The sequence below is a fragment of the Diceros bicornis genome, chromosome 10 (genome assembly GCF_020826845.1).
Source record: "Diceros bicornis minor isolate mBicDic1 chromosome 10, mDicBic1.mat.cur, whole genome shotgun sequence".
In the NCBI taxonomy this organism is placed as follows: domain Eukaryota; kingdom Metazoa; phylum Chordata; class Mammalia; order Perissodactyla; family Rhinocerotidae; genus Diceros; species Diceros bicornis.
In genome coordinates, this window is record NC_080749.1 from 8,674,106 (window position 1) to 8,699,890 (window position 25,785).

Consider the following 25,785-nt stretch of genomic DNA (forward strand, 5'->3'; position numbering starts at 1 on the left):
TGCTCATTCCACCCTTTGGGGAGAAAAAGCAAAAGCACAATTTTCTAAGGACATCCATATGATTACAGGCTTTCAGTTATTTTACTCATTGCTCACAGGAATGTGATGTATATACATCATTTTAATAAACAGTGAATCCATTTTATAGTTACCACTTTAAAATACAAAAAACAAATCTAATGAGTCCATTAGTTTTTGAGAATTTTGATAACATTGCTACAGGCAACTTCTGCTGCTTAAGGTAAGAGTAAAGAATAAATATAATAAATAAAAAAATATAATAAAAGCACTAGTGTTATTGAAAATACATTTTATTCCCATGACTTATAACATAAACAAGGAACAATAAATACATTAGTAGCTAAAATTTCAATAACATTGGTGGCAATAATATTGTTGATAATAATTTTACTTCTATAACCTAAAAAAAACTGCAAGATAAGAAATAATTCTCTCACCAGAATAGGTGGGACAATAATTTACCTTACAGAATATCAGGGAAATGGGCACAAGGCCAACTAAATATTCCTGGCAGATTGGATCAGCGGGAAGCAGCTTGCAAAAGCACTTGCTTAGAAGTAGCAGGACTGGACAGGAGGACGAAAACCTTCCATACAAGATTACTACTTGAATTTCAGAAGGTCATCGATAGACAGGATTTAGCCCATAGGACTGGTAGGAGACAGCCGGCAGACAGCGATTTATTCTATCTTATTTAATTTTTTTTCAAATTTAAATTGATTTTTGATCATATCTATTTTTGTAAAAGTCAAATCTCATTGTTTTAATTTCTCTTAACACTAGTGAAGCTGAGCAAATTTTAACTTGTTTATTATTTGTTTTATTCAAGTATAATCGACATACAATATTATATTAGTTTCAGGTATACAACACAGTGATTCAATTTTTTTAGACATAATGAAATGACCACCTTGATATGTCTAGTTACCATCTGTCACCATACAAAGCTATTACATTATTGACCATATTGTGTATGCTGTACATTACGTCCCCGTGACTTATTTCTTTTATGACTAGAAGTTTGTACCCTTCACTTATTTTACCTGCCCCCCAATCTGCCTCCCCTCTGGTGACCACCAGTTTGTTTTCTATATCTATGATCTGTTTCTGTTTTGTTTTGTTTGTTGATTTGTTTTGCTTTTTAGATTCCATATATAAGTGAAATCATGTGGCATTTGTCTTTCTCTATGTGACTTATTTCACTTAGTATATACCCTCTAGGTCCATCCATGTTGTCTCAAATGGAAGGATTTCATTCCTTTTTATGGTGAGTAATATTCCATTTACATACACCACATCTTCTTTATTTATTCATCCATCGATGGACACTTAGGTTGCTTCCATATCTTGGTTATTGTAAATAATGCTGCAATGAACATAGGAGTGCATATATCTCTTATTATTTTTTAGACATTTATCTCTTCTGAGATGAATACCCAGAAGTGGAATTGCTGGATCATATGATAGTTCTATATTTTAATTTTTTGAAGAAACTTCACACTGTTTTCTATAGCGGGTGTACAAATTTATATTCTCACCAACAGTGCACTAGAGTTCCCTTTTCTCCACATCCTCACCAACATTTGTTATTTCTTATCTTTTTGATAATAGCTACTCTGACAGGTGTGCAGATGGCATGATATTATATATAGAAAACCCTAAAGATTCCCTCAAAACACTATTAGAACTAATAAATGAATTCAGTAAAGTTGTAGGATACAAAATTAATTTAGACATAGGGATTTAGAGACATAATTCTTCAACTAACAAATAATTTTTTAGCTCCTAATACATGTCATGTATCATTTTTAAGTCCTAGGAAGCTTCTAGGTTGGTGAGGAAGACCAACAAATAAACAAACAGTTAAAGACAGTGAAAAATGTACAATATACTTGACTTTGCAATAGCACAGGGAGGAAAGAGATTATGACCTATGGATGCTCTTGGATTTATAAAAGCACAGAATATGAACATTTATTTCAGATTGAATGAGTGCTGAGTTAAGAGTCTCTGGGAAGCCTTCCTAGGGGTGAGATGATTGATGTGAGCTGATCTTAGAAGGATGAACAAGTGTGGTAGGTGAATCAGGAGTGGAAGGACTTTGACACTATGCAAAGGCACAGTGGTATGAAGGATCAGACCATGTAATGGGCATGTAAGTTGTATGGCAGGAAGGTTGACAATGAGGTTGCAGATGCAGTCAGAAGCTAGATTATGAAAAGCCTTATACAACATTCACTAGAATTGGGTCTTTCTTCTGGAGTTAGATGTTCCCATATTTTAGTGTGCATAAGCATCACCCAGCCAGGAGATTCTGATTCAAGGAGTCTGAGTTAAAGTCTAGGAATCAGCATTTTAAACAATATTTCCAGGCTATTTTACTTCTGGTGCTTCTGGAACGTCTGGCACTTCCAGGGTCACAATCCTAAAAGACACTGTTGAGCAGCAACTACTCAAAAGTTTTAACTGGGTGAGTTGGCCGTGTTTGTCCCTTTAAAGGTTGATTCTGGTCAGGTAGAGTATAGATTGGATTGGAAGCTCAAAAAGTGGAGGCAGAGTGACTCCTTAGTAGGTTATTGCCATAATCCAGGTAAGAAGTGATACGTGCATGAATTGAGGCTGAACTTGTTAATTTATTGGACATAAGAGACAAGGAAGAAGAAAAAATCAAAGATGACTCCTGAAAACTGGTGCTGTTATTCAGTGAGGTAAGGTGTGGGCTTGATTGGGGAAAGAAATGAGCTCAGAATAGGCTTTCTTTCTCTGTGCTCCTTCCAAATTGTGATGTCATTTCATGTGATAGAGCTCAGGAAATCAGTACTGGACATGGGAATTTGGTAATTTTCAAGCTATTAATGTTAGATAAGTCAGAGTCCGAATGAGTAAAGAACACAAAAAAGCAAAGAAAAAAAGACAATCATAGAATTTTGGAGAACATAACATTTGATAGAAGATAGAAATTTGAAAAAAAAAAAAAAAATTGAGAAGGGATAACCAGAAATAGACAGGGTGAAAATTAGGAGACAGATGTATCACTGAAGCCAAAGTAAAGTGAATTCCAAGAAAGAGAGACGTGTCTGTAGAGTGAAAGCACCATTGAGATGTCAGACCATGAAGAGTCCAAGTGCCCAACGGCCTCATGTTCCATTTGCTGTATGTTATCACTTTGCAGTCTCACCACAGTTACATGCAAGGGCAGTTACTCCAGTTTTACAGAGGAGGAGGCTGAGACACAGAATTGTTAAATCGTCCAAGTTCACATGGCTAGTGAGAGGAGAAGGTCATTTTCAGCCCCACTTACGCCCAGTCAAGAAGCCTGTGCCCCTTCCTCTATTACATGCTGTCTTCCTAGGAACTTGAGTGGAAGAAATTTCAGGGGACTAATGTTCATTAAGTGCAAGAGTGAACAACAGGTGATAGACTAGAGGTACTACACGTCAATGATTCTTTCCAAAACCTGGTGTCTGAAAACAAAGGAAAAGTAACATGAGTTGAAGAGCTGTGAAATTGAAAGAGAAAAAAAAAAGCAGATTTAAATTCAAAGTGGAAAGAACCAGCAGACACGGATAAGATGAAGGCGCAAGAGAGACAGGTAGAGGAGTTCTATTTTTAGTCACGGGGGAGTTGAATTCAGAGCCATGGCAGTACACATTGAGTGGTGAAGGAGAAGGAATAAAAGATAGAAATAAGTGTGTTATGGGATGGGACAAGGAAGAGTTCAGGAAGGTCTTGCCTGACAGATGGTTTCTATTTTTCTGTTTTCTCGATTTGGAGAAAATAGAGACATTTGCTGAAAATAATAAAGTCTGGTGGTAAAAATAGGGCTTGAATAAAATGAAATGAAAATGGGAATAATTCCTTGGAGGATGGGGAGTGGTGGGAGATCAAGAACGTGGCCAGGCAGTTTAAATGGTCCAGCTGAGGAGGGACTAAAGACTTGCAGTGCTCTCATTTTCCATGGCCAGGTAACTCTCAGTAACTGATGGGAAAACCTGATGTCTACTCCAGACAACCTCTTCCACCAGGAGGATTACACAGTCTTGGTTAGGAATAGCTGTGTTAGAACATTCTGGGAAGAATTCATTAAAATATGAGGCTTGAGGTGAACTGTGAAAGTTGAACATAATGCGGACTGGTGGAGAGGAGGGAGAAAGAACATTCCAAGAGGAATGAGCAGCCAGAAAACACGGAAAAGCATTATCTTAAGGCTGTAAATTGACAAGGGAGTGTTGAAGGAGATGAGGAGGAGGAGAGGGGTACTGTTGGGGGATGTTGGAAAGTGGAGTTAGATGAGTCTTAGTCTCTGAAGAGTCTCCACTCTAGCTAAAGAAGTTGGACTTCATCCTTTGCCAAGTGTTTTCAAAGCAGAAAATCACCACTGGCTTCACTAATCGTCCTTCCTTAGGCTTACAGATGTTCATATTCAGCTGTCAGGGGAAGGGGAAGAAAATTTATTGGCTCCTTCTCTGTGTTGGAAAGAGACTTTACATACACTATGTCTAATCCTCACACACCCTAAAGGTGGATACTATGTCCATTTTGGCCAAGATCACACAGGTAGGAAGCAGAGGCGTCTGAGTCCACTCTCTTACCTATTTGGTTCCAGTCCCTAAACTCTCTGAGGTACGCAGTTAGCGGGAATGCATCAACATGCACTTGCTAATGAGAGCCCCTCTGTGTACAGTAAGAAGAGCTTCTCTCTTTGTCCTGGTGACAGGAATGATTTTTGGGAATCAAGGGATAAGTTCTGGGGCTGTTGCTATGTGTTATGTAGTTTCCATAGCCCTGGGAGCTATGAAAAGAGTAGTCATGGACTACCAAGGGAGCAGGGCCCAAGATCTGCTGCAGTAAATGTGGGATTTGAGCAACAATGAGACCCCAAGGAACTTAAATCTCCTTCCTTCCTCATGCTTTCTGCCCCCTTCTCGTTTCACAAGTCTTGCCTCCAGCAACTCTCAGCCAGGCGACTGGAGGTGGAGTGGTGACACAGCCAGCTGCTCTAGGTGGACAGGTCACTGTGGCCCTTGCTCCTTTGAAGCATGATCTAGGTTCACATTTGTCAGGGGCGGGAGAACAGGGTCCTGGGAGCTCAAGGACCCTAGTGCATCAGCTATAATGGGTTCTTTAATCTTTGTAACACTGCTTAATATTTTTCCCCATCACATTTCTGGGAAAACTAAACGCATTTTCCTACTGCCCAAATGTCCGTATCCCTCCTACCTCAGATATATAGCTTAAGAAGAAAACCACTCCAACATCTGGACAAAAAGCCGAGAGCAAAACAGTTTCTTGAGAGATGGCAAAGGGCACAAGTCTCCTTTTATGCTCAAATGGAGGAATTCCTTTGGCCCTCTGCTTTGCTTCTTTTGTGGTCCCCTAAGCTAGTTGAAGTATCTGTGTCTGTAACCACGCTAAGTGTGTCCCTGTATAATCTACACTGCTCTCTAATGCCAATATGAAGTCATTTTCCCTCACTAAGTCATTTTGACATCTTCCCATGCCTTCATTTTGTTTCATGCTAGGTCATCAGCATGAGTTCCAGGATTTGAAAAAACCAAAATTTTCCAACATCTGTATGATAGGGGAAAGGCTAAGAAACGCTTCCTTAGATCAGATGTTTCTTATAATTTCTAGGGAAGGTTCTCAGATGAGTAAAGGCTTCTTTGATGGACCTTCAGAGTTTATTCACCCCAAACTATTTCCTGGTAGTGCAACATTAGGCTGTGACAAACTACATAGCAAAGTAACATAAAGTAAGCCCTTAAATAGAATATAAATAGCTGCCTTTAATAATAATAGCTATCATGTATTGTGCCTGACACCGTACGAGGTATTTATGTAAATCATACCATATAACCCTCAAACTAACCCTATGATATAGGTTATTACTGTGTTTATTGAGTTGAGGAAACAGAGATCCAGAAGGGTCAACAGCTTGTTGAGCTTGTAAGTCTCAAGGACAAAATTCCAATCAAAACCCAGTGCTCTGTCCATTATTCGAAACCAGGCCTCACATCCCTCATGCTCTTTGCTACGCCAAAGTGGAGACTTTTTTCCTGATGGCTGATGGTGCTCAATTGATCAGACTTAAAATGTACGTGTAAGTATTTATTTTATATCAAAGGGGAACCAGGGCAGAGAAAGAGAAGAGCTGCACACAGAGATTACCTTAATTGTGTATTTCTCATTTAACTGATGGGATGGATAATCTGATGATCTTTGGTTCTGCTTTGCACCAGCCAAATTTGTACAATAAATTTTGGTTTTTTGCTTATCAGTATGCAGGTCTATTCTTGTGTGCCTCTCAACATGGCCATGACAGCTACCTCAGTTACAGTCAGTTCTCAAATATTTATTGGGCATTTGCTGATGAATAAGAAATGAGGACAAACAGATGGTTTCAGAATAATGTGGTTGGTTCTGCGGTCAAGGTATATACAGGGAAGTGTGGGCCCACAGAGTGGGGACATCTAGCCAGACTGGGGAGGGAGAGTCAGGGAAGACTTTCTGGAGGACATCTGAAGTACTTCTTGAAGGATAACTAGAAGTCAGCCGGCAAGGAGGGGTCGATGCTGGGCTAAACAGAGGATGACACATGATCACAAGAAGGCACAAAGAATGAGAAAGTGAGGTGTAGACAGGGACCTGCCAAGAGTTCGTAACAATTAGAATATTAAATGCAAGGCTAATTGCAGACATGGGAAGGAGAGCTGAGTTTGAGAGAGGCCCGACAGAGTCTTGTAGCTCTGTGAAGTGGACGGATGTAGACAGTTATGCATTTTATATAGATCACTTTAATTAAAGTGGAAGATACAATGAAAGAGGTAGGAGGTAGAAGCTCACACCACAGGCCCAATGATCTCCACTCTCTCAAGAAAGCAAAAGGATTATTAATAATTATTGAATGGAAACTCTGGAATGGTAATTTATAAAACACTAAAAGTTCTACACTGCAAAATGCATGCATTAATTTCCACTTCCTCTCTGCTATGGATACTGGATCCCTTGCTTGAGACAGACTAAGCCAAATGTCCAGGCTGTCTCTAATTCCTTCAGCTCTTGAGCTATGCATTGTTAACTCTCCTCTGAGTATTTCCCTGCTCATGTCCTTGATGTCTGTGTACGCACGATTACTTCTGTGGGTCAGTTTTTTTTATTAGCACTTGCAAAGGAAGGTTGGTCTTTCTGTAGACAATGGCATGAAGTAAAAGCTTCCAACAGAGTAACTCAGTGATTTCCACTCTTAATCAGATTAAATTTAAGGACCATATCACTGTCTTTCAGTTGTGCTACTTGAAGTGTGATCTGCAGACCACACTGCAGACCAGTTCAGGCCCAGTGACCCTTTGTCACCAGTTCAGGATAAGTTAGGTAAGAACTTCAAAGTGAGCATTTAGAAACCTATAGTAATCTGGCTGCAAAATTTTATCTATGCGGACTGTAATAGCAAAAACTTGGCTTGTATTTTCAGTATTTTCTTCATTCTACTTTTCTAGTAGTTCATTTTGTTATGTTATGATGGATGGGGTCAGAGAGAGGGGTGTGGAAGGGACTGGCCCTGCAGCACAGACAGTTTGAGAAACCTTGTTCTACTTCATGTTGCAAAATGAATGCCGTAAGAAAATAAAATAAAGCAAACAGGCCTAGCAACTCTGAGCGACTTCTGTGTGTCAGGCAGGTAAACTGGATGTCTCACTTGGCCCTTCCCAAAGCTCTGTGAGATGGACATTATTATAGCCATTTTGCAAATGAAAAAACTAGAGCTGGGAGCAGTTATGTAGGTTATGTGGGTTGCAATGCAACCTCAAATCTTTGTAATCCGCAAATTAATACATTTTTTAATATCCCCCGCTCTCCTGTTACAAAGCATATAATTTATTGCTAAAATTAGGCTTAGCTTCTTCAAGAGATGGAAAGTTCATTAAGATCAGGGTCCACCTCGTATGCCATTTTAAATGTCCATAATGCATAGCATAGCACTAAAGGCAGCACTGATTTTTAATATGTTCTGGATAATTAGTACCACCCTAGATTTGCCCCTCTCATCAGCAGGCCAAGGCTTCCATGAGGAAGGGTCTTTGCATCAGATCCCTATCCAGAAACTATTAAACTTCAGACTGCCTCTTTGTGCCTAATGGGACAATTCGTTTCTATCTATGAGAACTGTGTTTGGGGCTGTTTGTTGTTTTGAGGAGAAGAGGAAAGAGATGGAAAGAAAACGGTTTTTAATTGTTAAGGCCTCAAATTATTGTAGATGTGCACATAAGCTGTAATATTACCAGGAAACACTGTGTCACATGTCTACTCCTATGCCACCTCAGCTCTCTGTAATGTTAGATTACCTGAAGAATTGTGGACACTTCTTTTTCAGGTTCTAACCATGGACATTTAACATGCCACAGTCCAGGAGAACTTTCTACATGCTTAAGATAAAGCACTGTTGATGTTCTCCTGGTGCCTATTTCATTTAGAAATAATGCACTTTGAAGAGAGCTTGTGTCTCTGCGCTGGTTCCTACTATAAATTTTACTTCAGCCCTTGCCAGTGCCCTGAACAGAGTGTGCCAAGTGTAACCAAAGCTGCAGACGGTTTGTGAGATTGATATTTCAGAGAAATTGAAACTCAGTCAGAAGTATTCTTCATCAAAGTGCAGAGCTATGCCCTGAAATCTGAAAGAAACCAGGTGTCTGAAACTGATCCATGTGTCAAAGGCCCCACGTCAGGGGAAGGGGCGGCACACACAAGCAGGAATAGATGGAAAATGACCACATGCACTAGGGAATTTGATGTCACGACAGCCCCGGAAAATCCAGAAGCATAGTCACCTGTCATTGATACCCCCAACCCACCTTCCTTTCTAAGATCTTGCTAACAAAATCTAGTTATTTCTTTATTCTTAATCACAATTGTATTACGAATATCTATCAAAGCAAGGCAGTGTATCCTGGTGGTTAAACCCACAGACTTTAGGCCAAGAATATCTATTACTGAGTGAGCACCAGTTGGATGTTAAGCACTATATTAATATATAATGTAAAAGGTAGCTCCTTTAACCCTCTCCTTAATCATAAGGGGTAGATATTATTATTATTGTTTCACAGATGAGGAAACTAAAGCTCAGGGAGGCCCCAGGCTAGGGAGCATGACAGAGCCTGTAATTAAACTCAGATTCAACTCATCTGTAAGCCAGTATTTTTTATTATGTGTGCCTCTAACAGGAAGTACAGTATCCCCGACAATTTTATTTTGGCTTGAAAAATACAGGACAGTACAGTGAAAAGTGAAAGTTACACACCAAACTTTTGACTGTTCAGGTTGAAAAGAAACACCAGAATCATCTTTGGAAGAACATTAGCTTTAAGACTTATACATGAACACCACCCCCTCTGCTTGTCTCATGAGATGCAAATAAAGCACCATGTCTTCCTGAATCTTTGGCATCCTTTGCCTCCAAAGACCAAAGAGTGAGGTGAGGGTTCCTTGACGGCAATAAGAGTTCTACTACATTCCCTTCCACGTCACTGCAGGACATTCCAAGGGAATGAGAAGACAGAAATGCAGAGGCTCACAGTGGCACCAGAGAAAGGAGATCACAGGGACAGTGACAGTGATAAATCAAAAAGCCCTCAAATCAGTGTTTCCCCAAGTGACCTGTGCAGAGCAGCAATCCTGGTAAATGAGATGTTTGGGGTAAATGAGATATGGGGTAAACACTGCCCTATCTCTGCTTTAGAGATTCTCCCCTGCACATTAGTATATCAAAAGCTTGGAGAGGTATATATATACAAGGGAATATTATTCAGCCACAAAAAAGAAAGAAATCTTGCCATTTGTGACATGACGGAACTTGAGGCTGAACAGTATTCCTTATAACTTAGCATTATGCCAAGTTATATAAGTCAGACAGAGAAAGAAAAATACTATATGATCTCACTTATATATAGAATCTAAACAACACAAAACAAAAAAATGAACTCATAGATACAGAGAACAGATTGGTGGTTGCCAGAGGCAGTGGGTGGGGGGTGGATGAAATGGGTGAACGGGGTCAAAAGATACAAACTTCCAGTTATAAAATAAAATAAGTCATGGAGATACAATGTACAGCATGGTGACTATAGTTAATAATACAGTATTGCACATTTAAAAGTTGCTAAGAGAGTAGATCTTAAAAGTTCTCATCACAAGAAAAAAAATTTGTAACTCGTGTAAGGTGATGGATGTTAACCAGACTTATCGTGATAATCATTTTGCAATGTATATAAATATCGAATTATGATGTTGTACAGCTGAAACTAATATGTCAATTATACCTCAATTTAAAAAAAAATGCTTGAAGAAATACTGCCATTAAAGAAAAAAAGAAATATTTATTTGATGTAACCCAACATTTTGCATAATGCCCATAACAATAAATATGCATAAATATTTTCCTTAGTGACATGCTCTAAGAACACTATGTTCAATTTCTGCTGCAGGCTTATTAGGCCATGCAAAATGGTTCAGGTTCTTGGGGAACCCAAATAACCGTGACTTTGCAATTCATCATCATCTCTCTGTCTGGATATATTATTGCCAACTCTTCTATCCAAGTGAATCAGGTTAAAGGGGAATAAAAAGCTGTCTAAAAGCAGAACATATTATTAAACAAAAATGATAAAGTCTTATCAACCCTGTCATTTTTGAACTTGCACCCCTTTGAAAGTATGATGAATGCAACAGGACACTCAATTTTGCAAATAATTTAAGGAAGTTTATAGTTACCCCCTAGATGTCAACAGACCCCTCCCACCCAGCTAACAAACCCCTAAATAGAAACTAGAGGTAAACAAGAATATTACGATTTTAATTCTCAGTTAATACCTTAGGAAGAACCAATAAAACTCTTTACTGAGCACTTACCAGATACGGAGAAAAACAAAAGGGCAGCCATTAAACGCCATATGAGTACTGTATTTGACAAGAATATACTCAATGAATATGAGGGAAAATAAAGAACTTTCATTTTACTCATAGGGCAAGGGTTGGTTAAGAGGTGTCCCGAGGTTACATTTCTAGGGTTAGAGCTAGGATCTGATCCCAGTTCTGTCTGACACTCTAAAGCATGCCTTCACTATACCATGCTGCCAGTTTAATGGGAACAAAGTACTACTACCACAAAGATGGGTAAGAAGTGGCTCTAGCTTCAAGGAACAATCTGTTGAGCAAAGATTGGCAATATGCATGACAAGAAAACTAATAATACAGACAGAAGAATGCAATGAAAGAGAGAAATGAAGGTTTTAGCATAGGCTTGGGAATGGCAGTGGTTGAGAAACACAAAGGAGTCCTGTGTGTGTGCGCGCATGCGCGCGCGCACGTACAAGAGACAGATGCAGGGACAGGGAACAGTATGAAAACAATGACAGCACCAGAAAAAATGCTCTATGGGCTCTCTGATCCTGGCCTCTAAGTGTTGAGGGGGAGCAGAGTGTGCCACGCCAAAATATGCCTCTCGCATAAGGATTATCATGAACTGGTTAACTTTAAGAAACAGCAGAAACAGGAGAAGTTGTGAAAACAGAGCAGAAGCTACCCTCTTGTAAAAGACATTTACATTCACAAGGGAAATCTCCATTTGTAAGAGTGATAAGACATTCTTATCAATAGAGAAGGCAAGGACTTAAATCTGCATAATCAAGTTACCCTTGTTTACCAAGCTTTTCCTGGTAACCTCCCATAACTGGCCTCCTCCCACCTCCAATATCTTTCTTTTGTCTTTAGCTGAAGAAATTATTTAAGGTGAAGGCTTGGGCCATTTTGGGGAGTTTCTCAGTTGTCCTGGGTATCTCCCATGTATACAGGAGGTATCCATGTTATTAAACTTCTGTTTGTTTTTCTCCTGTTAATCTGTCTTATTACAGGGAGGTCTCAGCTAAGAACCTAGAAGGATAGAGGGAAATTATTTTTCCTCCCGTTACAGCATCATAAGGCAAGGGCTGGCTCTTTAGCACTATTGCATACCAACTGCACATGATAGGTACTCAGTAAATAGACACTGAGTGCATAGGAAGATACCGCTGAAAAGGGAGAGAGAGGTTGGCTTGTGGAAGACTTCATATTTCTAAGTAAGGAGCCTATATCCTAAACTTTTTATAGGTGATTCATTGACTGCACTTGCATGTACCAGGGACCCAGGAGAAAACTCGATAATAGTGAGGCTGAGGGCAATGGAATGAGGCATGGGGAGTTGATAAATAAATGGCAAGCAATAGGATATATTGGAACATATGAGGAAGCCATTTGGTGTAAAACTAATTCAGCCTGACCTGGTTTTTCCAAAAGGGGCCTGTGGCCTTTGAACATGCATTATATATCTGCTTTAAGCAATTAACACGTCCCAAAGACAAGAACAAATACCCTAAAGATATGGATGCAACTTCCTCCACATTAGCATTTCCTTAAGGATAAGCATTTCTCCCTAGGCTAGGATTTGATTGCTGTGCTCATCCTGTGACCACCCAACTTGAGACAACAGACCTGCCACCTGCCATGCCCATCAAGACAGCAGACCTGCTACCCGCTGTGTCCATCAATTGTTATGCTGACAGGGCAATCTGACAGGGCAAACTCGTGACTACTGTAAAAGGGACATTGCAATCATATGTGATACATGCTCTTTGACAGCATATAACCACTCTGTACACCCCACTTCTTTGGCGCCCATCCTTCCTTAGGGAAAGAAGGCCTCGGGCTATATGGTCCTCAAATTTGGCACATAATAACTCACCCCAATTTTGATTTATAGATTTATTATTGATTATTTGCGTCAACAGAGTGTTCCAGAGTGATAGGCTTAATAATGTCCATTTGAGCTACAGCCTTTCTACTTGATAGGGTTCAGGCACCAGAGTTAGGGAGCAGTATCCCTTCTAGGGTGAATTCCAATATAATGATGTGTAAGATGCAGGTTATATGAAGGGAGTTTGAAGGTGAAAAGGCACGTGCAGTCAGATAGACCTAGATCAAAGCCAAGCTCTGTGTGCACCAGTGATAAAGCTTGGGTAAGTTTCTTCACCTGACCCAGTCACATTTTCGCCTTTGTCAAATGAGGAGCATAATGCCAACCTCTGACATGAAGGTTGTGGGCCCTGGAGCCAGATTGCTTGAGCTGAGATTTCCACTTTCCAGCTGTGTGACCTTAGGCAAGTGATTTTACCTCTCTGTGACTCTGTTTCCTTATCTGTAAACTAGGGTTCAACATATACTTCCATGCAGGGTTATTATGAAGATTAATTGTGCTAGTGGATGTAAATAAAAGAACTGTTTCTGGTCTGTAGTAAGTGACCCATAAAGGTTAGGCCTTCCTCCTCACTTTTCTTCTTATTATTATTGCTGTCACGTAGTAAGCACTCAATTCTTAGGCCATGGTAGATAGTGAGGAAAGACAATTTGAACAAGCTGCCCACTCAAGCTCAGTGTTAGGGATTTTTGAGATGTCAGTATCAAAGAAATCGCTCACACTGGAGATTTTAAATGCCATTCCAGTATTAACCTAGTAAAAAATGTGTGCCCAAAGCTAGAGCTCCCTCCCCAGCCCAACCGCACCCTAATTTCCTGGTTTCCTCTGCACAAGGTACAAGATTACTCAGGGGATGTCAAGGCACTCCCATGGAGCCTTTGCCTATTGTAAAATCTTTTTTCATCTCTCTCTAGAAAGTCCCCTTAGCATTAACAACCCAATTGTCTTCTTTTCTTATATGAAATGTACCTCATCCTGTAACTTGACCCGGTAGGAGTGTGATTAGTTAATTGCTGTAGGCACCTGACATTTGAAGGAAAAATGGATACCTCAGCCATCTTTCTTCTGATGCAATGGAAAATGATTAAGGTTCAGTGGTTTCTCAGTGGGGGGCAGCTGTTTTCAGGTGGATATTCAGAGACTTGCAAATTCTAGATATTAAGCTGTTCTTGTCTGTCTTTTTCTCTTTTGTGAAGGGACCGCAGGGGAGGGATTGGAAAGGACAAAGGGACAGGCTCTGAATAATTTTTTTAAAATCTCTATTCTTTGTAATAAAAATGTTCATCTGTATTAATTCCAGCTTGTTTGCGATGTGCATATCGGCCACTGGCAAAATTGTGAAATCTCCAAAGTTTCCCTTTCCTGTCTTGTCTTTTACATTCTAGATGACTTTTCTCTTTTGAGGGGCTTTTTCTCACTCCTCTCGGTTCCCCAGAGCTCACAACCACCCTGTCAGGAGCTGGGAAAGAACATGCCACTCAGGCACACAGGTAAAAATCACTGTCGCTCGCATCAGGAATAAGAACTCCCCCTCCTCCCTCCCTGAGGCTATGCAGGGTAATGAGGCTCTCAGTGCCTTTCTCTCTTCATCTTTTCTGGGTCATGGACATGTTTTGAAAATCAGGTGAAATGTAAGACCTTTATCCAAGAAAAATGCACAGATGCATATACATACATAGCGATTTGTGCACAATTTCAGGAGATTCACAGCACCTCTTAAACACAAAATTAAATCATGAAGAGTCCTAAAGCAGAGTCCATGCAGGACTTTCTGTGGGAAGGCTGAGATAGGTCGGGGACGGGACGGGGCAGAGGTTTGGGCCTTCTGTCAATATCACTTCATTCATTCTTTCTTTCCCAACACATGAAGCCAGAGTCACTGCCTAATTGTCCCGAGAAACTCAAGGGTGGGTTTGCAAGCATTTAAGAGTTTAAGAGCTGCAATCACCAACCACCCTGAACCAGACCAAGCCCCACCATATGAACGAGGCCTAGGACCTTTGCCTCATCTTTAATGCTAAGATCTCCTCTCTGGGAGGAGCTTAGGCCTCATAACCATAACATGCGACGTATGTGGAAGCATGTTTTCCAACTGAGCCTGCGCAAGTGAATGCCCACCTCTCCCTTTTGAATATTCATTCCCCATCCAAAAAAAAGATCCCTGCTTCCCTTTGTTCGGGGACAGCCACTACTTTGGAAATGATTCCTCATGGCCTCCTATTTGCTGCAAAAAAAGTTCTCCTTTGTGTGATAACTACTTCTGGTCGAGAGTCTGATTTTAACTTTGCCGGGAGGTGAACCCACTTTTGGTTCAGTAACATCAGTAGTGGAGTATGTCTAAAAATTAGTATCAAAATAAAAATAGTATTAATATTATCATTGCCCACACAGTGCCTTTTTATCAGAGAGTGTTGAGAAATAAGACACACACTTCTATAATATCATTTTGAGTTATAACATGATCTAGTAACTATCTGGAAGAAAAAAAAAATTGTTTGGAGAAAGAGCTTTTCAACTGGAGGCCAAGCTGAAAGGCTCAATGTGGGCCCACAGAAACTGATTCAGGGATACTCTGTACAAAGTTTTTTCCTGAGGAATCCCTAAATCAGAGAAGAGTGATCCCATTAACCTTGAACTTCTGGGTACACACTTTGAAGCCAGAGGCATGTTTGGAATCTCATGTTTCATTTGAAAATTCCATGAGATTTTATACTCTACTCCAGAACATAGCTGTATTTTCTTTAATATTAAAATAATGTGCATTTCTTAACTGAATGAAATTGGTGCTCCAGGAAGAAGGGCTTTTTTTCATTTATGTGTGTGTGTGTATGTGTGTGCACATCTGTGTTTCCTCATTGTCATTGCTTCCTTCTATGGTGGGGATAGTCCTAAAGTTACAATTGAAAAGCCTGGGTTCAGAGATGAGGTTACCCAGAATGATGTGCCCCTAAACATGCTGTGATCATTTCACAGCATCTATCATCTTGACAGTTGAGGAGATATGAGCAAACATAGGGGTTTATGAAAAATTTAAGCAAGAGTAAAAGCACAGAGAAAGACTACTGACTAGAGGCCACTATAAGCCACCATATCCATAAGGATGGCTTTGGGAAGGTGGAACCCAGGCTGGTGGGGCTGTTTCCACTAAGTAGCCATGGCTTATATTCAGAAGCTGAGTGTGTTTCTTCACCAAAAGCTAAACTCAGTTCCTAGTTTGAAACTGGTACTCACAAAATATTTGTAAAATATGTGATTTCCTGCAATCAACCAGAATGATAAACTGAGAAACTATTAGGAGCTCAGCATCCAGCCAGTGTCTAAAATTCTTTCCTCAGTGGAAAGAACATAGTGCTTTGGAAACAGAGACCAAGGTTGGATCTCAGGTCAACTGCTTAATAGTTGTATGGACTTGGCCAAGTTACTGAGCCTCTCTAAACCTAAGTTTCTTAAGAAATATTAACCACATATGGTTGAGGGCAGATCAGTAGTAACGCATGTTAATGACAAGGCCTGGCACACAGTAGGCAGTCAATAATGGTAGCTACTATTACTATAAACAGAGACTATATAAAATGTAATTCCTCCCATTAAATTGCAATTGGACAAATTCTGAATGAAAAGAAAAATAGAGGCCAATAAAAGGCAGTATATAATTAAGAGTGTAAAGATGTAATACATATTGTATAGGCTTTAAGGGTGCTTTAAGGGTTTAGAGAAAAGCAATAGTATGATGAGAGAAGAAAGAACTAGAACTGGACCATGGGGAAGATCTGTGTAGGCAGAGGCAAGATAAGGGTTCATAGTTCACTCAATTTAGGAAAATACCACCAAGATAAAATTTTGCAAAATATCCTTGAGCAAAGCAAGGAGAACCATTTATAGCAGTTGAGGGTTAAATAAGTGAAAGCAGTGAGTGGGAGAAAGGAGAGCCAAAATGGCCTTTAGATGATACAGCTTTTGGTGCTTTCTAGCTTTATTCATTTACACTTGAAGGTTTATCTTGTTGTAAAACCTCCCTGAATCTCCTCTGTAGCCCCGGTTTCCTTATGCCATCACATTGTGGACCCCACAGGTCAGTAAGAACAAATCTAGAGGAATGATTGCATTCTATCTGGACATTATATTTTAAATACAGCAGTGACAAAGTAGAACATGTATAGAATAGGAAACACAATGGTGGGAAGTGCAAGGAGGGAGAACCAAGTCGTAGGAGAAATAAAGGAAAAGAAGAGATAAAGAGACCAAGAGAAATGAGGTTGCTATCCTTAGGTATCTGCAGAAAAATCATGATGAGGAGGGAAGATCTTTGGTTTAAGATGTCCAGTAAGCAGAGCTTAGGGGAGTAGTTTGGTGGTACTTGACAGCAGATGGGTACAGTGGAAGGAAAGATGGCTTATTAATTTTAATTTTTGTGAAGGAAAGTAAGCTGTCCTATGAAGTCATATTTCTACACTTATAAGAAATAGGATGGAGTAGCCAACTGTCTGGAATGCTTTCAGGGAAGGTGGAGATCTACATAGGTTATATGGACAACGGCAGGACTACCTGACTTCAAAGGTCCCTTTTCTACCTCTTCAGCCTCTGACTTTTATAACCTGCTTTTTTCAAAAAGCAGAAATCCAGTATAAGCCAAGGCCAACCATCTCATTTCCATTGAAAAGACAAATGAAAGGCTGTATTTCTGCTCTAACTGATTTTAAAAATTGAAGATTAAATTGGAGCAGTTACATGATCAAAGCCTATATGATCTTTACCTAACTGATCTTTGAGCTGCAAAATGAGGTAGAAAATGTCATCTAAAGAGATTGGTCCATGGCCTTTCCTGAGCCATGTGGCTATGTCACCTCAGAAGCACTTGCACAGGCCACTTTGGCACCTTTAGTTTCACCCCAGAAGTTCTCAAATATATATGTATGCTAGAGGGGGCCTATAGAAAGAGAAAAAAATGACAAATAGTTAGAAAATGCTTTACTAAAATACAGACCTTAGCTGTTGTACGACAGCACATGGCACTCTGCCAAAAGTGGCCTGCTCGGACGATTTTCAAGATAAGACTGAAAGTTGAACCAACTGAAAAATGTGTGAAATTTACCTTTGCAGCTCCCAGTCTAGGAGATGTCCCCTTGTTCCTCCTCACATGGTGCCCACATCACCCCTGTTATCCCTTGTTTGTCTAAAGTCTACGGGGAGAGGACAGCCAGCCCATGACTCCCACAAATAATAAACATTATAATAAATACCAATATATCAAAAATACATGTACAGCTTCTCCAAAGACACTCCTCAACTCATTTGTTATTCACAATAGCAGATAGTAAGGGCAGATATCATCACCCTTATTTGAGAAAATGTGGAATGATGAGCACAAAGTCACACAGCCAGTAAGTGGCAAAATCAAGGATCAGGATTTATTTCTTCTTCTATTCTAAGGATCTTTCTACAGGACTAGATGTTAGAAGAAAGGCTTTTTTTGTGTGTTTGTTTGTTTGTTTGGTTTTTGTTTTCAATTAAGACATGATGATCCATAAATGACTGACAGATTTAAACAGAGTTCTCAAGCTTTGGCCATCTTGACATTCTGTGCTAGATAATTATCTGGTGTGGAGTGCATTCCTGTGCATTGTTGGAAGCCTATGCCATCCCTGGCCTCTACCCACCAGATGCCAGGAGCAAGCCCCTAGTTGTGACAACTGAAAATGTCTCCACACATTGCCAAATGTCCCCTGGGGCAAAATCACTTCCAGTTGAGAACTATTAATCCAATACTATCAGGCTTAATTTCTTTAAAATGAGAAGCACAAACTAAATTAATTGACAGCGAGTGTATAAGTGTGCTCTGTAGGCATGTGTGCACATGCACATGTGAATGATGGACAAAGAAACCTCCCATGTCTTTGGCTTCTAGGAATCAAACCTCCCTAGCACAAAAAAACAGAGGTGCCATCTTGCCTTTAGTTTCTAATATGGGATGTGAATTGGATGGTGTGTGAAATGAGACTTGCATTGGCCATCAAGTGAGGTATTTTAATTTCCCCATACACAAAATGACATCATTTGCACAATGAAGCCACAAAACACTTAGCTATAGGAACTCTATCAGTCAAATTGAATTTACCAACAAAAATTGATATTTATGCAGAAAACACAGAAATCTTTACCCCAAACAATGTATCAACAAGGGTGAGAACATCAATAGAGTTATACATTCTCCCCTTGAATTGATTTTGTTTCACTTGCTCAGATGTTTCTTGGATTAACTTTACTAATGAATTTTCACAGTGGTTTATTCCCTTGACTACTAAGCCACAGTCTGTGCTTAATTATGATATTCTTTTCTAAGTCCAGGTCTTTTATCAGACCATTAATGGCTGGAAAAGATCTGCTGACATGACAGCTAAACTAATCCATCTTATTTATAAAGGACAAAATCAAGAATGCCATGTGTGTGAATATTCGTATAGAAAAGCATGTATACATTCCATACATATATAACAGCACATAGCACCTATCACAATTATATACATTGATAGTCAGTACCCAAAATTAACAAAACAGTGATGATAAGAATTACAAGAAATATTTCTATTGTATATTCACAATTTTAGAAAGAATTTCAACCTGGTTTGGTATATTAAAAGATGCCTAAACATGTAGTACTGACTTTTGTTAATCAAGAAGTAAGCACTGGTATAAATACACACACACAGGCACACACAGACATACATATCATGTCTCCAAAACACATGACATGCCATAAGGTTATTTCAAAACAAGTCAATACCTCAACCAAAGGAACGACTTTGTAATTTTATGTCTCTTCCTGTAGTTTTCACTTAATTAGATCATTGTTGAAGGAGCTTTGTGTTTCTCAGGTAACAGTATCTTGGCCTAAATAAATTCCAGGCCAAGGTGCTCACTAATCCCATGTATACTTATTATCCATATGCTCAAGTATAATTGTCTCCTGATTATGTTACTGAAATGTCAAGCTGAATATACTTGAAGTTTTGCATTCTGTCCATTAGGTAAAAGAACCACATGAAAAAACAACAACAACAAAAAATAGCCACAGTAAATCAGAACACACAAGATGCTACTGAACACCACCCTGAAACAGAGCAGCCACAGTGGAACACGTCTGCACACCTCCCACAGCATTTCTCCATCCTCCTGGCAAAACACATTCAATTTCAGAAAATAAATAGATACTAATTTCCGTCCAAATGCTCGCTTCAATTTATTATCTTGAGAGGTAAATATTCACAAAGGTGACACCCAAGTCAATACTGACCTTGGGGGATAATAAATTTTGACATTTACTGGAATAAGCAGGTCACACAGAGTGTATACACACGTAAAATTCTACCTGGTATATTAACCACGAAAAAAATCGATAATAACTCAAATATATAATATATACATATATGTGTATGTATATATATTATCTTAAATTATTTATTATATTAAATTCTATTAAGAATGAAAAGCAAGAGCACTTGGAGTTCATGCAGGGGTTTATTTTCTTATATGAGTGCAGTGTAGATTTAAATGCAATGTGATTTTCTAAGGATGGTTCTCTAAGCAAACACTCAAGCTTGTGATTACAATTAACAGTCCAACCAGAATCTGAAACCAAGACTGAATCCAATATTCAACAATTTTTTTTAATTTGTATACTTTCACCACTTCTAGTCACGCTCATTATCATTCGGGAGCATGAGAGGGCCTCACCAATGGAGGCCAAAGGTGCATTTCTCTCACAAAAGTCAGGAGATAGAGGCATGAGATATGGAGGGAGCATTGAAGCGTGTGCCAACATTCAGGGTTTGCCTCTATCCTGTCCCTAATCCAGGCTTTCTGTCTGTACTTGGGTTTCACTTAAACTGTCTATAGTTTAACTCAATTATCAAGTAGTTATTTTGCCATTCACTGAGTGGCTACCATGAAATTCCTTCGTTTGAGGAGGTCCCAACGCATTATCTGGGATGGAGATGGATAATTCAAGGGCCTTCACAAGGTAATTTTTCCTCAAGATAAGAACAGCTATTGACTATTAACTAACGAGATCAAAATGGGGAGAACTTCCTTTGACAAGCTACTATCTTCTCAAATCAGTATGCCAATAAGATTCCCTTGCCCTGAGACTTATATAAAATAGCAACAAGAAAAAATTTTCAAAGGGTTAAAAATAGGAATCTGGGCAGAAGTAATATTTAAAATATTTTATAACCTCAACAGCAGGTCATTGACTGATGCGAACAGATGCAGGTGGTGAGCACCCAGGTTGGCCTTGCTGCTACACGCCAGCCAAGTGTTGGCCACCATTCAGGGTACCACCCCCAGCCATCCTCAAAACCTTCATATGTCTAATCACATTTGCATAAAATTATAAACTTAAAGATTCCTGCAATTAAAGATAAGGCAAAAGTCTTCACCTGGTACTTCATCAACAAGCAGAGAGAGAAGAGTAGGCTGAGTGGTGGGACTCCGCATCTCCTCTCCCTATATTCCCCAAAGCAGCAATCTTGTAATTTACTTAAAATTCTATATAAAATTTCATTTTGGAAACCAAAAAGTTCTGCATCTAAAATAAGTTTAAATATTTAAGGCTTATTCCTTGAAACACTAATACTTTTTGAGAGCTAGAACACAGCATGCATCAATTGCCTCAGTGTGAACTACTTCAGGATTTTCTGTGTAATTTCCTGATAGCAGCCACTGATAGAGGAAGAGAGGCAGGACTGAGAGGGTGCTGGACATCAGACAAGTTACCTAGCCTCTCAAACCCAGGCAAGGATGTCCACTGAAAATAACTGAAAAACAGGACAAAGACAGACCTCACAACTAAGCCAAGCAATAGCCCAGGTTGAAGGGACAAACCCAAGAGAGCTGGAGAATAAAGCAAAGAATTCCCTGGTCTGGCTTTCCGTGCAGCATGCAATGAAAGGAAGTTCACACATGTGCTAGTCGTCCTGTCAAGCAGACACTCTGAGGCTGGCAAGACAGGTGCTCATTGTTGCACCTGGTCTGCAGTGAAGAACAATGGTATTGGGTATGCACTTGTTAAAGTCATCCTCCCATCTATCCCCACTGGATGAAAGGAGGTTATAGGCTGGGTTGGGATGAATTCTGCAGCTGAAGATGGAGAACAGATACAAATGCCATCCAATCCTTGCCTTGTTTGAACCTGTGATCTAAGTATCACAAATAGTGTTTTTCTTATTAGCACCAACTTAAACAAACAAACAAAAAACCCAGAACATCTATCCAACAAACTCTAGGAGTGGTGCACTATGACACAGTGATGAAAATACTGCATTTAGTGAGGAAGGTCTCTAGGGAGCATGAAATAGGAACAGACACCAACAGTGGGCACTGACCGTGGAATCCACAAGGTCATTAGTAATAGGCATAGAGCGCTGCCATGAAGACTTTATGGCACAGGCTTTAATGAGTAATACAATCAACTTTTACAAATGGTTAGACTTATAGGAACTGTTTGTCATAGAGACTTCTAGATATGGGAAAGGACTGCCTGCACGGTTAGAATAAGATGCCCTGCACAGTGGGGCGAATCTGTGGGTCTAGACTGATGAGGCTTTTCTCACCCTGGATCAGGGAGAGGACTGGCTCTGCAAGGTTGAACATCTCCTCAAGTTTAAGAATAACCCAGCCTTAGCTTTGGGTTCAACAAAGCAGCAGGTAGAGTGAAAAGCAAGTATGAACCTTGGAGTCAGGGAAATGTGGATTATAATCCCAGTGTAATCACCTACTAGCTATTTGATCTTGGGTAAATCACCTAACCATCCAAGCCAGCACGTGCTCACTCTAGAAGCGGGGAGAACAACGGTTCCATAGGACTGTGGCAAGGAACAGAATGAGACCTCACCAGGCACACCCCTGGCATGCAGTGGAGGTTTGAAGCCCTGCCAATGAAGAAACACATCACATAATTTTATCTCTCACCTTCAATGTTCCGACATTCCAATCTGCTGGCTTCACTTCTGATTGTGTCGGAAGGTTCTTGATTATTGTAGAATGAGAGGCATTAATCTCTCTTTTAATATCCTGGTTAGCTCAGCCTGTCTATAATCAGAAAGAATCTGCCCTCGTTGACCCCACTCCTGTAGCCCCGCGGAGCTCATTCACTCAAAAGTAAACTCCACGGACGTGGCAGCAAGTGGTCAGATGATTGCAGTGAGGTGCCCCACAGACCTGGAGGGGTCTGAGTAGGTTTCTTACCCAGAGCCAGCCAAAAAGCTCCATCTCTGTTCAGTAGGCTCCTGGGTTTCCTTTCCTCCTGTGAATTGATAAGCCCTTCTCACCTCCCATTATTAATTAATCATAATCTTCAAGCTCACAGACCAGTCACAGCTGATGAGAAATGAAGCTACCTGTTGTTCCAAGACAAGAGGAGAGACAGGGCAGTTGTTCTCCTTCAGATGGGAATCCTGGAAGGCATAAACAGGGAGAAAGAGGCAAAAAGCTTAGGCCTGTGCCCCTATGTGTAGGTGGGCTTCTGCCATGGGTTCAGTGATTCAAATTTGCTCATCAATTTTTAACTGGAGATTTTGGGCAAATATTTTTTTATCGTAATATAAACACAGATGTAATATGGAGAAGAATGAAAATTTGCCTTAGTGTTTAAGACAACATTCAAGAAATTACATGCTTCAGGGGCCACTTGAAGCTGAGCTCTCAGAATCCCCCGGGTTCTCATGCACTCTTTCTTTCCGGTGAGCAGCACTTCAATGGAAAAGTTCGAAAAGCATTAGCTTCAGCCATAACACATAAAAACAAGCCATTTAGTGAATGTTAGTTGAAATAGGCAGAGTGAAGGAAGGGAGATAGAAGGGAGAGAGAGAGATGGGGAAGAGAGACAGGAAGAGGAAAGAGGAGAAGGACACGGGAAGGGAGGGAGGGAGGGGAGAAGAGGAAAGCAAAGGAGGGAGCATCAGCAAGAAGGCAAATTGGAGCAACGCTAAGGATAAGGAGGCAGAGAGAAAAGGCAGGAAAAGGGAAGAGGTGCTTAATAAATTCAGCAAGAATAGAGCAGAGGGGCCACAGTGCGATGGCTTCGTTTTGAAGAGATACTGTTATCTTTTGTTGTTGTTGCTTCTGGAGCTATATGGTCACCAATCCTAATCCTTCCCCTCATCAACTTTTTTCATTGTTTCAATGAATAGGCTTTCATGAATGCACAGTAGGCATTTCATAAATAGGTTCTGAATCAATGAATGAATGAATGATGCATTTGAAGGTAGAATAAGCATTTATAATTCATCAATCATTTTAACAGCACCTGATTCTTACCCCAACATTAACAAGAACAAAAGAAGACTTCTTTATCCACCAAAAGTAGGCTTCAGCAGCACACAGAGGGAAAGGGCAGCTCTCCCAAACTTCTGATTTTACCTCCATCTGCGTGAGTCTCCTGCAACGGGAGGGCTTAGGATATTGAGAACACTGGACCTATACTCCTGCCCAGGTTCACTGATCTTTCTCAAGGTCTGTTCAAGCATACTTCCCCATAATGCTGATGTCTCTGCAACGGCCTGCTCAGTTTTCTGGAGCGGATGTGCTCCTTACTGTTGTAGATTAAGCTCTTTTCTCTACTCTCTTCTGAGGCTCCCTTTGTGAGTTTTTCAGCAAGCAGTTTCACTGGCCAAGGCCCAGAAGCAGTGATCACACTATGACAGAGCCCGGGAATCAAGTGAGCCAACCAGTCACGCTTCTCTGTCAAGTGGAGACCGATTCTGCCCACTGTCCCTTTGACAGAGAAGTCAAAATGAGAACACATTTCTATTTGCCTTGGCAATCAATCAGCTCTCTGATTACGCAGATAAAGGGAAAGGGAGCCCTGCTATCTTTGCTTGAGAAAAATGGAAACGTAGTCATCTTTGCCCTAATTTGCATTAAAACTGATTTTGTGAGAATCCTTGTTCAGGTTCATTAGTTATTACAATAACAGGTATGATTATTGAAGGCTCACATATGTACATTTTATACAGAGCTTGCTGTTGTTAGTGCCTTCAAGTTGATTCTGACTTTTAGCCCCACTGTGTATAGCACAGCAGAATCCTGCCCAGTCTTTTTTGCACCATCCTCTCACCTTCTGGCACGGTTATCAGACAATGCTCCACTGCTATCCATAGGTTTTCCATGGCTAAAGTTTTCAGAAGTGGTTGGCTACCTCCCTCTTCCTAGTCTGTCTTAGTCTGGAAGCTCTGCTGAAACCTGTCCACCATGGGTGACCCTGCTGGTATGTAAAATACCGGTGGCATAGCTTTCAGCACCACAGCAACAAGCAGCTATGACAGGTGGTGTGGTTCCCTGACCAGGAAAAGAAGCTGAGCCTTGGTGCTAATCTTAACCACTGGACCACCAGAGCTGGCTTCCTACAAAGTAACTCATGTTATACTTATATGACTCTACAAGATTAGTATGTTAGTATGCATAGGAAATACTCGCTGAGTGAAAATTAAATCAACCAGGACTGTACGACGCATGCCCTTTCCACTGCCCTTTATCGCCTCCTCATTGTCCACCTGCTGCACTCTCAGCCTAGTAATATGGACGGTTGGCCTGGGCAAAGTCAGGAAGTTGGCAACACTTGTCTTGGACATCCTGAACTTTTCTATTCTTTGCCCCTCCCCAACTCAGAACATTCTCTTCCCCCCCTTCAGATACCCAGTACTATCTCTTCTATAAACTTTTCTTCTGGAGAAGGTCTGTTTCTCTCAGTGAAGTATAGTTCAGTACAGATTTACATGTCTATATTTTCTCTCCCAGTGGGGCTCTGTGTCTTTAGGCTTATCTCTATGAATAGAGAGGCGTGTTCCCATATTTACAGATTCGGGAGACTAATGGAGTTAGCACAGTTGTTTGGGGACAGATGGGTGGGGGTGTTGGAATCGAGTGGGCTTTCCCAAGTGCCCTGCGGGCGGCAGATCCCTGTCAGGCCTGCCCTCAGAATAGGCCTC

General features: G+C 40.4%; 1 protein-coding gene across 2 annotated transcripts in view; it reads right to left on the minus strand.

The window, feature by feature from the left end:
- The window catches only part of CNTNAP5 (contactin associated protein family member 5), a 757,303-nt gene that overhangs the window by 723,172 nt on the left and 8,346 nt on the right, over window positions 1-25,785 (minus strand). The window lies entirely within an intron of this gene.